At 36.7% G+C, this 17,933-nt stretch overlaps 1 long non-coding RNA gene across 1 annotated transcript; it reads right to left on the bottom strand.

Moving 5' to 3' along the window:
• Positions 1 to 14,136: 14,136 nt before the first annotated feature.
• LOC141614997 (uncharacterized) lies at positions 14,137 to 15,673 on the bottom strand. The gene is made up of 3 exons (XR_012529530.1): positions 15,428 to 15,673; positions 14,431 to 14,493; positions 14,137 to 14,209 (listed from the first exon to the last, which is right to left on the bottom strand). It is a non-coding gene; the product is annotated as an uncharacterized LOC141614997 (long non-coding RNA).
• Between the last annotated feature and the right edge of the window lie 2,260 nt (positions 15,674 to 17,933).

The following is a 17,933-nucleotide window of genomic DNA, read 5'->3' as shown; positions in this document are numbered from 1 at the left end:
GTTTATATAAAAATCAGGGTTTGGGAGAATTATGAACCTACTATTAATAGCAGCTGGACTTGGCGCAAAATTTGCCAAGTCAAGAAGACTCTAAAACCTCTAGTTTTCTATACCGGAGGGGGGGGGGGGGGGAGGATTATAATGCAAAGCAAGGATATGAATGGCTCACTCCTACTATTCCAAATGTTCCATGGTTTCCTTGGGTGAACATTAAGTGGATGTTACCTAGACATTATTTCCTGGTCTGTCTCATTGCTCGGCAAAGGCTTTTAACCCAGGACAGGCTAGGAGGATGGAAATTGTGCAGTACAACATATGCTATTTATGTGGATTTGAGGAAGAGGAACATGAGCATATTTTTTTCAAGTGTGTTTACAGTGACATGTGCAGATCCCAGATTACAAAATGGTGCAAGGTGGAGCTACCTATGCAACAATGTATTGATTGGTGGTTACACTGGAGAGCACGTTCTGCCTGCAAGAAGAAGGTGGTAGCTATGATTTTAGCAAACTTGATGGTTATGATATGGTGGTGCAGGAATAAAAGTAGAGTAGAGGTACTGGTCCTGAGGCCTGAGGTGTTAGTTAATATGGTCTGTAATGAGGTGTGTATGCGAATTCGCTAGTGTCAAATTATTAGAAAGCATAGAAATACGAATCAATGGCTAGATGCGATATGTAATCGTAGGGTAGTCATGGTGACTATTCCATAAAATGATGTAAGGGTGATATTATTTTCTAATGGAAAGCTTACATTTTCCCAAAAAAAAAAAGAAGTATAACTACCTATAATGTTTTTTTGGGGAGGAGTTGGTTGCATAAAAGTTACACTATTCGTTCCTCATTTCATCAATTATTGGATATGTGGAATGGTAGAAAGTATGAAATCATTTATGCTGACATTCCTGTTGTTGAAGTTAATGTCACTAACTTGGATAGTGATTCTAAGGAACAAGCGTCAGATCCGCGGGTGAAAGCGCTTGATCAATGGCAATTAGTAGATGTTGTAGAGCATATTGTCTTCAACAAGTTTAAAAAAATTCGCATAGAAGAATTAGAGGACATTCCTGGAGAAGGTCCAATAGCAGCAGGCGCTCAGGAATTAAGCCTGTTGCCATTTAATTACTAGAATGTAGTAATTGCTATGTATTTTCTTTTTTCGGATAATGCACGCGGTGCCCTTGAGGTTTTAGATTTTGCCCGGAATACCCAGTTTGTTGATCCGGAAAACTTTAAGAGGCCATAAATCGTGTTTACAACTCATAAAGTGACGATTTTTTTTTTCAAATTGATCATCTTTCTGAGATCTATGACTTGAAAAAAGTATTGTCGAGTTTGGAATTCGTGATCAATAGACATGGTCACTCAAAGTTTGTTCGGTCATAAAAACTTTGACATACAAAAACTCATAGCCAGAGGATCCAAATACGGTAATGTTTTTTTTCAAATCATAGTCCTCGGAAACATGATCGATTTGAAAAAAAACAAATATCACTTTCTGAACTCATAAACACGAGTTATGGCCTCTTAAGGTTTTCCATATCAAAAATTGGGTGTATCGGGCATATTCCAAACCTCAAGGGCACCGCGTGCATTTCTTCTTTCTTTTTTTACAAGGATTGTAATGACTTCTGAATTCAATAAGAATTGCAATTTGGAAAATAATGATTCATCTATAGAAGTAGTTGATGAATTATCGAATAAAAATGGACAAGGTAGTAAAGATACATTATTGACATGGGTAGAAAGACCATGGGTAAAAAATAATGATATTAAAAAGGAATCATAAGATCCCCTAGAGGAAGTGAATTTGGAAACCGAAAGAGCGCCCAGGTTCACATTGTGGATGTGGGGATTTGATCGCAATCCACGGGTTTGAAAATCGTTTGGAGTCGCCACCAAATTTAAGGAAATTTGGGAACCATTTTTGACAACGAGATTTGAGTCATTGTTGAAAGTACGTGATGGGAAGTTCGTTAATAAAACACCCACCCCCGCCCGTTGCAATAACGGCCTCTACTAAGGACAACGATGGCTTATTGGACAAGACTACGATTCGTTGTAAGAGAATGCAAAACACCATTTTGACCCTAACATGTGAGCTTGGTTTCTAATCGTTTAATGCATCCAATCTACTTTGTCCAAGTGATTTAGCATGTGAGATTGATTTAAACTATACTAACAAACATTCACAAACATGGCTTAGGTAGGAATGGGGGAGCCGTTGGGGAACTAGCTATTAGAACCCAGACAATTCTCGTCGACTCGATTTGCAAACAATTGAATTAAAGATACAACTCGATCTAAATACAATTGCTAAAACACGACAATCGACTCACGTTTGACACGCCTATCTAGGTCTTGAAAAACGTGCCAATGATGAGGCTATGGCTCACATAGGACTTCGTCCTTAGCTTCATCATTGTTTTGCGCACTCACTTCGATGTAATTGATTAAATACTTCAATTTAACCAACTAAAGCAAATGTTTTGTAAATCATTTTGACTCAAAATAAAGGACTTACTAGACCCATTTTTTAAAGTACAAATTACATTGCTTGTATAATTACAATAATTACAACGATTAAATTACAATAACAATTGAAATAAAACCGCAATAATTAAATAAAACAAAACAAAACGGACTAAAATTGGCACGAAAGCCGAGACACACAAGCCATGCACACGGACCAAAGGGTGGTCAACGTTGACTATTCTAGTCATCGAGTGCAATGAATCGGTTGCTAAGCATGCGCAATTCAACTAGCGAGAAATCGTCATAAGAAAAGATGAATTCATTAAATTCTTTAAAGAAATTCCTTTAAAATATTATGTCGGATTTTGTATGACCTATGAATATCTAATTAACATGTATTCTACATATTAAATCGGTCAAGTTGCAATTTAGCAATGATAAACGATACATATAACATACATGCATCATTAATCAAATAAAACAAGTCTAACATATGAATTAATCTAATTATTTCATAATTAAAATTAAAATAAAATATTAAATATGTGAAGACAAATTAAACTAACTAAAATTTAATTTTAATTAATTTAAAACATGTTATCGTCGTGCAATTAAAAAATATTTCGTTTTATAAACTAAACATGCAATTATTCTAATTAACATATTATCGTCATAAATTGAAATACGAGCATATGATCAAAATACTATTATTCTAACAGAAATTAAACCATCATTAATATCAAAATTATGAAACATTAACGAATGAAACGATTATTAACGAATGATGCAAAAACGAGACAAAAGAGGCCACTAGGTCGTGACATACACGAGCAAAAGGAAGAGAAAGAGACGAGATTTTGTGCACCCTCAACTTACATGTAGACTTGGACACCACTCGGGATTCCGTATGCAAGTTTTGCTTAGAAGGCATGTCTTCGACGATCGTAAAATAACAATTTCGAAAAAACAAACAAACTTTCTCGCGTAAAAGGCACTTCGTGCAGCGATTTTCAAACGAAGATTGTGACTTTGTTTCTTACTCAAATATGAATCCGAAAGATGTTCTGCAATCGTTAGACTCCAAAGATTCGAAATTTAGCAAAAACAAAAGTAAAAAGCACTTTGAAATGATTAAAAACAAGTGAGAACAGATGCAGTTTACACGAGTTCAAAAACGCGATTTGTTGTACTTCGTACAACGATTTTTAAACGAAGATTGTGACTTTGTTTCTTGCTCAAATCTGAATCCAAAAGATGTTCTGGAATTCTTAGACTCTTAAGATTCAAACTTTAGCAAGAAACGAGAATTGGACGTGAACAGTGGCTGTCCAAAACGCAGGAAAACCCAAACAAGAGAGGAAATCGATGCTCTAATACTTGTCTAATCCTTTGTATGAACTTTATACTTTGTTTCTGGGTATGAGAGGAGTTTAGGGTAGCTTTCTTACGTGAGATTTGATTGTAGTTTGCTAGGGTTTTGAGCCGTGTTGAGTGTGTGTTTTTTGTCTCTTTTTTTTGTCCTGTTTTATGGTGTGTGTGGGTGTTGGTTTATATAGGAAATGGAGTGGGGGTGCTAGGGTTAGGTCATTTAGTTGGTTTAGGGTTGGCTTGTGGAAGGGGAAAGGGAGTTGGGACAGAATAAGGAAGGTGGAAGGAGATATAGTCGGTTTTGGAAGGTGATAGGGAAAAGGATTATGTTTCGGTTTTTATGAGGATCTTATGAGCTGGTTATGGTGAGGAAATATCTCCCTTTGCTTGGGGAACAAGTAGGAGAGACGAGGAAAGGGAGTATGGGTTGGATAGGGCTCAAAAAGGGTCGGGTGGATCCCCTGTTTTGCGCGGCAAAATAGGGTATGTGTGTGGGGTTTTTGGGTGGGTTTTGTTGCTGTATTGTTCAAGGATTTGGGCTAGGTTGGGTGTTGGTTTAATGGGTAATGTGGGAGTGTGGTGTTGGATGAGTTGGGTTGGTGTTTGGTGTTGGGTGTGGGCTCGGGAAAACAGGGGAGGGGATGTTCGGTTGTGCGGGTTTGGGGTGGAAAAAAGGAAGGGAAAGGGTGTGGTTCTGGGGGTTCGCACCCGGGACCTTCGCGGGGGGTGTTGTGTCAAAGCTCCTTCGAAACTCGTGTCGAAATCCGTCTGAAAATCGAGCTTAAAACTGTCTTAAAATCGAGCTTAAACCGTTTACAAAACCTTGTTAAAAACCGCTTTAAATTAATTTTTTCAAATTAAAAATAAAGCGATAAAATAAAACCGTCACATTTCTTATTTCAAATAAATTAAAATAAAAACTTAGAACGATAATTTATTTTTTAAATAAAATATAAAAGCTAAAGTTTTAAATAAATTTGAAAACAAAGAAAATCGATGAAATAAATTTCATTTATTTCGAAATAATTTAAATTTCATTTAAATTATAAATCCGTGAAATAACGCTTGTCCCGCATCACTAAACGAAACCCGCTAACAAGCGATGTAAGTAAACATGTGTCCTATCATCATCGGGTGTTTTGTCGGGATTTCTGTAAATTCCAATATCAACGGATACGGGTATATACAGAGCCCCACTTTGAGTGAGGCTTAGGCAAGGCGAAAGTCAAAGTATTCCCTAGGTCCCTGTCGACCTGAGGATTCCGCGGGTCGTTTAGAGTCCATTAGATTTGCGTATGTAAGCTCACCAGCCATACGAAGAGATCATACCTGGAACTTTGCTGGAGATTGACTCTTACTTCTGTTGCATCAAATCATCATCATTGGTCGTCGACCCATAACCTTGCATATATGGTGGATTGAGCCTTATCCTTAGGCGCCTACGTATCCATTGTGACGGAATCAAACCCGCATCGTAGTTCGGCATACATTGGTCTTGGCATTCTACTGTCTCGACCCAAATACTGCTGGCATGCATTCTTTTAACTATGCCCAAAGGGACGGGTCTTTCCCGTGGGGTTTTCTATCATACATTGGAGATACTTCTCCCATACTGTGACCCACTAGAGTTAACAATTTTCATCGGTGGGGCCCAACTTTGAGCAGCGTTGTTGTAATATTGCTGGTTGCATTCCGCTGGGGAATATATTCATCTTAGTAACCCGACACGGATTAATTTTACTTGGTGGAGACTTCTCCGTACATCATTGTGGCGGTCTCTGGAGCTGGAAAGCGAACAGAGCCCCCAGTTGCATTGGGTCTAAAGTTTCTGACTTTAGGGTGCTTAGCTGAAGCGTACCTGGTTAAACTTGGACATATAACATAATAGAAAATCACATAATGCTATACCGAACTTTCGGAAATCATAGATCACATGGATGGCCTTGAGGCCCGAACTAAACATTGAATTCGGTTTCTGACCCGATTTGTACGTGAAAATGGGCGTTACTCGGAATTGCCATTTTATTTTGAGAATGGGCTTCCCCGGAGCTAGAGTTTCACTTTGAAAATGGTCTTCGCCCGGAATATTTCATTTTGAATACGGGCCTCACCCGGAGCTTGAAGTTTCACTTTGAAAATGGGCCTTGCCCGGAATCATTTGAATTTTTGAATTTTCATAGGAAAACGATGAGTAGACATGTAACACCCCCATTTAACCAGGAGCCTTTACTAGACATTCCTAATTAAATAGGTGTGTTACCATCTCAGTTTCCTGAGGCAGTAGTTACAAAGTATAGCAATCCAAAGTCAATATATATAACTAAAGGAGGCTTTTTTTTTTTTTCTAATTATACTATTAGCATTAGAATTAGGAGATAATTAATTATTTACAATTTTTCGTCTTTTTTTTCTAATTATACTACTAGCATTAGAATTAGGAGATAATTAATTATTTATAATTTTTCTATTATAATTAGGAATATAATTTTCCTATTAGAAATGAGAATTAATTAATTATTTTACAAATTTCCTATTAAAAATAGGAAATAAATTAACAATTTATTAAGGCTTTTTATTTCCTAATTATACTATTAGAATTAGGAGATAATATTTGTTTAAAATTTTTCTATTATAATTAGGAATATGATTTTCCTATTAGAAATGAGAATTAATTAATTATTTTACAATTTTATTATTAGAAATAGGAAATAAATTAATTTTCTACAATTTATTAATATTAAAAAATTATTCATTAGTATCTGTTCACTTTTTATTAAATTAGAAGAAAAAAAACTTTTCATGTATTTATAATATCCAATTTTATAACAACTTCCGTTTAAAAAAGTGAGGTATTATGAGGCTAAAAGGCCCTAGGCCAAACTAGATTGTGACAAATGTGCATGCATAATACGTACTACATGGAATTTACTCATGTAAAGAGTAAAATGAACGCTGAAATATCCCCTTACGTCTTTTGTTATTGCTAATGCAATATTTAATTATACATAATACGAAGTTTATTTCTCAAATGTCATATGTATTTCTCCTACTAATTTTAAAGTTATTTCCCTCACAATACACTTCAACTTCTATTGATAATTTATTATTATATAATTTACATTCATTTGTCATTATATAAAAGTATATTAATCAAAATTTAAATAAGATATTCACAAATTATTGATAAGTACAAAGTTTGATATCTATTTTTCAAGGAGCATTAAAGGATAAAGAAAGCTACTGCTAATTTACGAGTCGAAATATCATATTATGACAATCGAGTAAATGTTTTGAAAAACTTTATTGTGCAATTGTTTTACAATTTAAAGTAAAAATGGTACCACGAGTAATAAAATAGATTTGAATGAGGTTTGAAGGTAAATTAGATACACTTATTATAGAAATATGTGTAAGGTTAAGATTCAATTCAAGCAACGATCAACATTAAAAAAAAGTCATGAAAAACACATAAAAGGGTAAGAGTAGTCTTTCCCTAACATAGTGAAGACCGTCTCAAGCTTTTCTTCTGACAAATTTTCATGCATAAAAAACGGTAATATTCAATTATATGGAGCAAACTAATTATTGTTGATGCTATAATTTTTTGTGTGTGTAAATTGAGCACATCATCACTATAATTTAGGGAGAGATACGAATTGGGGAAGGGTGAGACATACTCGTCATGCATAATACGATGCTTTAACCACCTTTAGGCAAAAATATAAAAATAAATGAAAAATTTTAAACCTAAAAGAGAGTCACGTACTTGCCAACTCTTCTATAGTTCTCTGCCGCATTAATATTCTCATGAAGTTTATGACATTTATTTCATATTAATAAAAAAAAAGATTATACTTGTGAACCCCCACAATAACGCGGAAAATATAACTTATAAATTCAAGCGAAAATTAGGAAATTTTTTGAAACTTTTTAAAATTTAAAGCGCGGGTTCATTAAAATCTAAAACACAAATAAAGAATGCGGAAATAAAGATTAAATTATACAAACGTGATAGTCAAGGTGAGGGAAAATATATCCCTCGAATGACAAATGATAAAAGGTGAGTCTAAACAATCCTACTAAACCGACTACTAGTCCAAGGTACTCGCTAGCTCACAGGTCTAAACTCCACAAATGCATCTTCACGAATCTATCATTCATGTAAACATGAAAGCCACAGTCAATGGGGAGTAACTGAAGGTTCTCCCAGCCACTAAATGTCAAAACGAACATAACAAAGAACATAAACAAACAATCATATTAGATAAGACATGAGTGAATCGAATTATAACTAGACATGGGATCATACATGTTTAAACCAACAAGGATAAAAGAAATGATGGAATAAACAAGTAAGTAAAGTGTAAGCAACAATAAATAAATGGAGAAGAAAGAGAAGGAAACAGACACGACCACTTAGCCACGAGCACGTATCTCAAGGATATATAACCAAAGTAACCATCCAAATAATGCAAGACATTTATCACTCTTAGACGACTATAATTTCCCCGGGTAAGACTACGATAATAATACGGTCCTAGTCTAAATCTGCAGATTCTCGGGTGTACATCCCGATTCGACGTGCGCCAGCATAACACGCACCCAAGACTCGACTACTTAGGAGACCGAGTACCCCAATCGCCAGAACAGCACGAAAGTGGCGGAAAGACTACGATAAGACTCACTTGCCAGAACAGCACAAGTGGCCAAAAGCTGTACTTGCAAGAACAACACAAGTAGGCCAAAACCGTACTTGCCAGAACAGCACAAGTAGGTAAAACCCGTGCTTGCCAGAACAGCACAAGTAGGGCATAAATGTATGTCAAGCAACTACGATGGTATTATGGCCTTTCTACAAGAATACGACTCTTACAAGTACTTATTTATAGTGAATATCTCATACTTGTATTATATTACCAAATGTTCCACTTTACAATTTAACATGCCGGTTAAATAAAATATAATGCGTGATAATGAATAATCTACGTTATATGAAATTACGGAGTAAAATGTGACCAACTCAAGTGACTCATTTATGAGTCCAATAAACAAACTATAAGGAGCCCAATAATTTGATCATGTGGGAAAAATATAAATAATGAACGATATTTAACGGATTATGCTATATAAAACACGAGACGGCATTTAAGCACCTCAAATGACCCGAAATTGACACCAAAAACACCCACAATAAGTGAGGCTCAAAAATATAAAATGTAAACAACCCAATCAAAATAAGCATTACAAACCCAATATATCAAACATAACTAGCCCAACTGACTAAGTATAACTAGCACAATTCATCAAGGCTAACTAGCCCAATTTATAAAACATGGCCAGCCCAAATACCAAATGTAACTAGCCCATTTACCAAAATCAAAAGAGCCCAACAAACTAAATATGTGAAAGAACGATATTAACGAATTATGTTATAAAATACGGGAATTTCACATGTACTCCTGAGACGGGAAAATAATTGAATAACGGAACTCCATAATTATAAATCATGAAAGGTAGCTATATATAAATGAACAATGTAACGGATTGCGTTTTATAATACATGAGACGAAAACTAATTACTTCAAATACGTTCAACTAGCGCCAAAACGATTCAAACCAACGACTCAAGAGGCCATTGAACAACCCCATACCCGTCACCAAACAACCTGCCAAAACAGCCCATAAACAGTCCGTAACCATCCATGTCCACATACACACCCGTCCTAAAAACAGCCCAAACGACCTCCATCCCCCCTGTCCCAAAACAGATCTAAGGTTGTCATTACATCATTCCCAAATAGAGGGAAATTACACCTCCATCTACTCCATTCCTACGCACAAGGCAAACCCAAGGTCGAGTTAAACTAAGACCATATTTGCGACGGGTTTAAGACGAAAGTTCCCAAGTACAAATTAACTCAACAACAGACCTGAAGGACTGCCCTACCTGTCCCAAAACAGAACCCCAGTGGCCACCATCGCCAGTACAAGTGAGCCATAAACCGAGCTCAAGCAAACAGGGCTCAAGACGGAGTTTCGGGCTCAAAACAGTCCCCTTTTAGACACCAATTTAAGACGGAAATTACTGTACAAGAAAGAAAAGAGTAAAGGACCAAACTTTACCACTCAAGAGCGCATAAAACAGCACATAAGACGGAAATTTCGACATTTGTCGAGTAACCTATCACCGTTACCTTATAATTTCTTCGAATAAATGGCCCCCAAAGCTTGAGTATTCCGCCGGGTCTTTGAAACCTTCATCAAGGAGCAAGAACGCGAAAGGATTGAGACACAAACCGCAACTTTATAAGACGGGTCAAAAACGAAAGTCATGTAAGACCGCAACTTTTTTACCTTGAAAGAATGAGGAAGGAAAGAGGAAGATAACGGTATAAAAATCAGAGGGAAAGGTTGAGAGACGAGGGAGAAATCTGAGTTTGTAGACGGCAACAAAGGTGTACGGGCTGTATGTTGGCTGCTGTTGTTGCTTGCTGCTTTCGAAATGAAGAAGAGGAAAGATGGGTGCTGGGCGGGGGCGGTATTATGACAACAAAAACAACATTATATAATAATAACAATATATAAATATAAATATATATAAAAGTAGAGTGTAAGAGGGTAGGTGAGTGACATGAGTGTTGTCGGTTTTCGATTGGTCCAAAATATAAACTTAGCCTTACAAGTAGATTGTGACGGTCTAAAGCTAGACGGGAAAACGTCTCAAACTCAACATAAAATAAGACGGGAATTATTATTATTACTGTCCGACTAAAATACGTATTTTTATATAAATGAGCTTTAATATATTACTTTTATAAAAATCGTGTTTGAAACAAAATTAATTAAATTGAATAATTCAAAAATATAACATAAAGTAATCAAACGGTTTAATAAATTTTAAATGTCACAATGGAAAATTCGTGGGTTATATAAAATAAAGCTGGAATTTTGAAATCGGTAACCAAAACATAAAAAAGGTTACTTGTCGTAAGAACTAAAATTCTTTCAAAAGTTTCAAATAAAATTTTCCGACAGAACCAGATTCTCATCAAAGGACCGGAAGTGCTCTCGTTGCGCATTCAAGAACATCACATTCTAAGTCAAAGATAAGGTCAAAAAGCAAATCATTTGTATAAATCAAAAATCAAAATACTTTCAAAAACATTAATGAAGAGTTTTCAAAAGTATTAGTCTCTTTCATGGAACGAAATTGCTCTTGTTGTGCACACAAGAACGCTAACTTTCCAAGTCAAAGACAAATTTAAACAAAAATCACTCGCCGACAAGCGTAGAACAAGTTATTAAACGTCTCTAATAACGGAGTTCTAACATCCTATCAACGTTAAAACCAAAAGAAAAAGTTAATCCACACAAATTTTCTTTTGCAAAAGCCAAAATAGAAATAAAGGTTTCACTTTTAAACCCAAAAGGGAGTCAATTTCCTGAAAATATAATATTAAACTTTGACAAGGAAATTATAAATAGATCAAAGTTAACAGAAATTGGATAAAATTTAAAGAAATCTCGGGTTTAGCAACTAAAATCAGGATAAGTAAGTTTATACTCAAGGAACAAATACGGAATTAAATCAAATTTTCATTTTCGAACCTTTAAAATAGGTAAGGTTTTGTAAAAGTAATATAAATTCTGAACAATGAATAAAAAATGGTAGCTTGAAAGTTTAGAAGTTGTACGAAATGAAAAGAACTAAGATGTCATAAAAACAAAGTACGCTAAGAGGATTCAAACTTAACTAATCCAAAGAACAATGATGAACTTTCTAGGGGTAAGAATTGGAGTCAGACCTACAAGGATGTCAAAGATTGAGTTTCATAGGTTACCAACATCAATCTAGAGGAGGAGCATGATGAAGCGAGGAAGAGAGGTATGAACGGTAACGCTTATGGTCAAAGAAGAAGGGAAATTAGACAACAAGGAAACGCCAGGTACTCAAATCTCAAACAACAACATCAACCTAAACGGTTCTGAAAACTTCCTAACCACAAAACTCATAACCACATAACTCCCAAGGATTTCCTCAAAACACACACACTTTACTCCTATGCTATCCCGTGGGTCAAGGCACTCCACCACAAACGTGATTCCATAACTCTCGAATATAAATCATCTACAAACGATTTCCACGAGACAAGATCAAAACTATTAAAAGGGTTACACTCATAACCAACTATCGACCAATATGAGTTCTCACTATGGTGAAATCCTTAATCAAAGATCCTAATCCCAAGTTCTTTATACTTTCTAACATTCCAAACAAAATCTTATTCACACCCGAATCCACAAGCATAAATGATTACATTCCCCAAATTATAAAGACCACCAACCAAAAAGGTAAATAGGTTTGCCGTACAACCTTTCCTAATTAACTTAACTCAAGTTCCACTAATCCTATATTACGACATTTTACATCATCAAAACACTGTACTTTAAGAATGAAAAATTATTAATCTCCGAATTACCACTATTACCAAACCAAGGTTGATGAGGCAACTACTCAAATCATCTAACTCGACACGGATCAAAATCCATCGATCTCTATTTCTAATAACATTCGAAAAGCGTTGGTGTAATACTACGGTTTTATGAGTCTCTGGGTACTCTATCGAGTGGGCCTTACTCTGTCGAGTAAGGGTGTGTTGCGATTTAAAATAGTTTCTGACCTGTTGGGTACTCGATCGAGTAACCTTGATACTCGATCGAGTAGGCGGCACTCGATCGAGTACGTCAGTTACTCGATCGAGTAACCGGTTTATGGGGGATGATTTGTCGGGTTTTGTTAATAATGCGAATTAATATTTAAACACTTCCGTCACTTTCATAATACACTTTTACAAACCTAATTACTTTCAAAAGAGAAATCAATCTACGTACTTCGCATTCATCGCATTATTGGCAAATCCCGGAGCTTGGAAGGTCGGAATTCATCTTTCTTTACATCTTTGTGATCCTTGCGTCGAGGGTAAGATCTACGTACTGTTTTTATGGTATTTTGCTAAAGTTAGTTAAACCCTAATTTGGGGATATGGGGGTTTTGTTGTCCTTCTTGATTGGTAGTAATTGTTTGATCATATGTTAGGAGGAGGATTCGTAGAAGAGGCCTTTTGATAACAGCTGTTGCACTAGTAGAAAAACCCCTTATGGTGGCGGTTATAAAAGACCTTTTGTGGCGGTTTTTAGAGATTTAGGGTCCGTCGTTTATCACGGCGTCGTATAAACTTTACGGCGGTTGTAGGCGGTTATTGAACCGTCGCAATAGCTCTCCTACAATGGCGGTTGTAAATAAAACCGCCACCATAGCCTTACCTAAAACGACGGTTGTTGGTAAAAAACCGCCGCTCTAGGTTTTTCAATAAGAACATTATAACACAAAACCGCCACTAAAAGTTACTTATAATGTCGGTTGTAGATACATAACCACCACTAAAAGTTACCCATGACATCAGTTGTAAGTAAGGAACCGCCACTAAAGGTACTTATAACGTTGGTTTTAAGTGAAGAACCGCCATTAAAAGTGGACTAATTTTCGTAATATAGGGTAAAATAGTTGACCCTTTGACGACGGTTTTTAGAGAAACCGTCGTAATAGGTCAATATTTTTTTTTTATAAAAATAAATATTTGCTACCAAAATATCAACACAACGTCCCCATAAATTTGATAATTCTGAATATTATAGATGAACTAAGACCAATAAATAGAAATGCAACTACCAAAATAATATTCTAAACAACACAAATCTAACAAACTCAGATTAATAAAACTCCCAATTACACTCGTAAAGATAAGGTACAGTTTACGACAACTCTTATATATACAATACCAGTTTGCACACCCCAATTCTCATATAAAGCTTCTGCACAACTACAAACAGGCAGCTCACACCATGGTCTGCTCGCCGCATCTCCTCCAAGCACCAGTACCATCACCATCTTCGTCGCTCACCAGCACTAACACCATCACGAGCTACAGTCATGACTCTATCATAGTACGACTGGATTAGTACCGCTTGAATTTCAGCCTGCTTAATTTGAGAAAGGCCTTTCTGATCAGAAAACAACTCATAAATTTGTCTAAGGAAAGGAAAATGGGAGTTCAAGGATGGACAAGTTGTCTAGGGAAAGGGAAATGGGAGTTCAGCAATGATATAGAAAGAAGTGATAAGAAAACTAAAAAGTCATTGAGCCACTCTAGCTATCCCATTATCAATCTAAGATAAAGGATGGACAAGTTGTGCTTTCAAGCTATCCAAGTCACGAGAAAAGTTGAGAAACTTACTTGACATAATAAAAAAACACGGCAGCGAAAAGGACGGATTGCGCAGGGGAAGATGGCATGCCAAGATCTGACCTGCAGATAAAAACAGGCCACTCTTGGTTTAGTACTCTCTTCAAAACAACTGAGAGCACAGAATTTAAAACACACATGGAAAAAAATAACAGCAACTTCACCTTAAAAAGAAGGCAACAACAAACAAACCATAATGTCTCTACTCTAATATTATTATTGGTCTTCATCATTTCTATGTTTATTACTGAACAAACAACTGCACAAGTAAAAAGTACACACACCTGATGGATGATCTGGATTATATGGCAAAAGTTGCACAAATCATAACCTTCAAGAGCATCGCCCTATATAACAAACCAGAAATACCATTAAATCAGCTCAATTTATCACTTAATAGTTAGCGCATTTTAAACAAACAAATGAAGATGCTCCTATATAACAAGGACAATTACAATGTCATACACAGCGTATATGATCGCATAAACCAGTACATAATCGACATGAAATCTTGTATAAGCCCTCAGCCTAAACAGAACGGGCAAGGGGTTACGTTGTCTCGACCAAAGTAATCTAACTGTTCACAAATTTTGTAAATCAAACTCCAACTGTAACCTTTTAGTCTATACTAGACAAGTAACAACAGTGACTTGAACACTGTGGCAGCAACAAAATTTGAACTTTCACCCTATTACACAATCCCAAAAACCCATCACAGATCCATGTATAACATCCTCTTTTAGTTTGATCATTTCCGCCTCGCCAGCGGAAACAACCACTCATCTCATTTAAGAAAAATAAGAAAAGCAACCAAGTCAATAACTGGTACGAACCTAAGGTAATTCAGAGCAGGGACTCTACTTTCCTCGACATTTACTAAATTATCACAAATTATCCAGGGCTTGAAGATGGTGTAAAGAACAATAGACGAGATAAAAGCATAAGCAATACAAATATACATTACATCATTTTAGAACAAATTGGCTTTGGCTGTCAAAGGATGTTCTTTATCAATTAAAATCACAATTTCAGCTGTTCTTTATCAATTAAAATACAATATCAGACAAATTCATTCCAGAGATCTTGCAATCAGATACATTCATAACATTAAACTTAAAATAAACAACTACACTTCGTAATTTCAAACCGATTTTTAGTTTCAATTTCAAACGGCCTGACAGCGAAATACCAACGAAAAATTTCCAAAGTGAATATCTAATTCAATTTGACCTCAAAACATATACAAAACTGAAAATCGGATACCTAGATAATGAAATATACCTGAAGTCCAACTCGATTTTGATAACAAATGGAGTGTCAGAAACTGACATTAACCCCGTCTTGTAGAAGGCTAATGGTACAACCAAACAACGAAATTCATTAAACTAGACGAAAACCCATCTCAAAAATGGTCAATTGCTTGTACTGATGAGCATTGAGGGGTTCCTGCGAGCCTTGGTTGGCGTGTCAGCCTGTCAGGGGTAAGGAGCAATAATGGGGAAGTTGGGTGTTGAGGGAGATGTGAATCGGAATAAAAGAGGGGTAGTGTTAGGGTTTAGAGGGGTAAGGTGACTTATATTATGTCGATGAGTAATAATAAAAAGAGTCCTTACCCGGCGGTTTTTAAATAACCCGCCACACAATTTTTACATCGGTTGTAAATTAAACCGCCATAAAAGTCTTATACGACGGTTTTTAAATAAAACCGCCACACACTTTTCACATCGGTTATAAATTAAAACCGCCACAAAAGCCCTATAGCGGCGGTTTTTAAATAAAACCGCCACAAATGGTTTCTTTTATCACGTCGGTTCTTAATTAAAACCGTCGCCAATACTTTCTTAACTACTTTTTGTGTCGGTTTCTAATAGAACCGCCACAATATCAGCGTCGCGATAGGGGTTTTTTCTACTAGTGTATTGAGATCGTCTGACTGTATTGCATTCCAGGTAGGGTTTCCCTACTCAGTATTAGTCCCATAATGTGTTGGTGGTGCTTTGTGATTGTTGATTGTTACCATACGAGTATTGTGACGGTTGTTGGTTTTGATTGCTGTTTAATAGTTGTGATTGTTTGTATCTGTCTGTGTTCTTCGGGGTGCGTCCCTCGCTGAGTGGAGTCACTTGCGGGAGTGGCTTCTCGCCCATTATTCGCCTTCTGTGGAACCCGCCACAGAAGGGATGTGCACATTAATAGATTTGGGTTTATCGCTCGACGGAGATGAGCGGGGATTAGGTGGGAACGGCTGCGGTCCCCCACTGGCGGCGTGGAGTGACCTGTTGTGATGAGCACTCTGGCAGGGCTACACACTTTAGTGTGTAGTCAGTATTGTGGAGTTGGTGATGGAGTTCGGAGTATATCTGTGACGATTGAGCTGTGTTGTTTGTTGTGTTGTTGGATTTTATAAATTGTGTGATTAGTACTGACCCCGTTTATTGTTTTAAAAACTGTGGTGATCTATTCGGGGATGGTGAGCAGTTGTTGAGCAGGTATGAGTAGAGATACATGGGCTAGCTGAGATGAGTCATCACTGCAGTTAGAAGAGTCTTCCGCTGTTGTCAGACATTATGTTTAGCTTTTAGACATTTGGTTTTGGAGAACATGTATTCACATTTTATCAGTTTGGTTTCCGGATTGTAATCTTTCACTTAACTTTATACTATTTAAACTTTGTTTCGTTATTGTCTTATGATTATCATTGCCTTGGGAAACCGAGATGGTAACTTCTTTATACCTGAGTGGTCCTGGTAAGGCACTTGGAGTATGGGGGTGTTACAAAATGGTATCAGAGCGACGATCCTGAAACCTGTAACCAATGAACCTAATGAATATAGGGTGTAATACAACGTATTTATGAGTCTTTGGGTACTTTATCGAGTAGGCCTTACTCTGTCGAGTAAGGGTGAGTTGCGTTTTAAAATAGTTTCTGACCTGTTGGGTACTCGATCGAGTAACTAGGATACTCGATCGAGTAAGGGGGTACTCGATCGAGTACCTTAGGTACTCGATCGAGTAGCCGGTTTACGGGGAATGTTTTGACGGGTTTTGCTAATAACGCGAGTTTGATATAAAATGTTTCCGTCAGTTTATTTAATCACTTTTAACCTTTCTAAACCTTTCAAAAGAAAAAGGAGTTACGTAGTTCTCTCTCGTCGCGTTGTTGGCAAATCCCCAAGGCTAGGAGTGTCGGATCATCTTGTTCTTTGCATCATAGTGTTCCTTGCGTCAAGGGTAAGATCTACATACCAATTTTATACTGTTTGTTTGAGTTTGTTTAAACCCTAATATGGGGAATTGGGGGTTTTGTTGTAGATAATGATTGGTAGTGATTATGTGTATGTATGATAAGAGAAAGATTTGTAGAAGAGGCTTTTTTATACAGCTGTTGAGACCGTCTGATTGTGTTGCTGTTCCAGGTAGGATTTCCTACTCAGTATTAGTCCCATAATGGGATATTGGTTGATGTGTTGTGTTTGGTTGTTTGATATAGTAATTGTATTGTGATTGTGGTTGTGATCGTTGTTTATGGTTAGCGAGGCGTGGCCTCGGGCCGAGTGGGGTCACTTGCGGGAGTGGCTTCACGCCCTAGTTTCGCTTTCTGTGGAACCCGCCACCGAAGGGATGTGCACATTAATGGACAGGGTTATCGCTCACTATGTGGAGCGGGGATTTGGTGGGTACGGTGCGGTCCCCCATCGGCGGGCTGGTCCAAAGGGACGATCGAGTGATTGAGATGATTGGATTTGGCGTGATTGTGTGTGTATGACGCTTAAGTCGTGTCTGCTTA

Source organism: Silene latifolia, chromosome 11 (genome assembly GCF_048544455.1).
Source record: "Silene latifolia isolate original U9 population chromosome 11, ASM4854445v1, whole genome shotgun sequence".
Classification (NCBI taxonomy): domain Eukaryota; kingdom Viridiplantae; phylum Streptophyta; class Magnoliopsida; order Caryophyllales; family Caryophyllaceae; genus Silene; species Silene latifolia.
The sequence above is the reverse complement of the archived record's forward strand: the minus strand, read 5'-3'. Positions and strand labels throughout refer to the sequence as shown.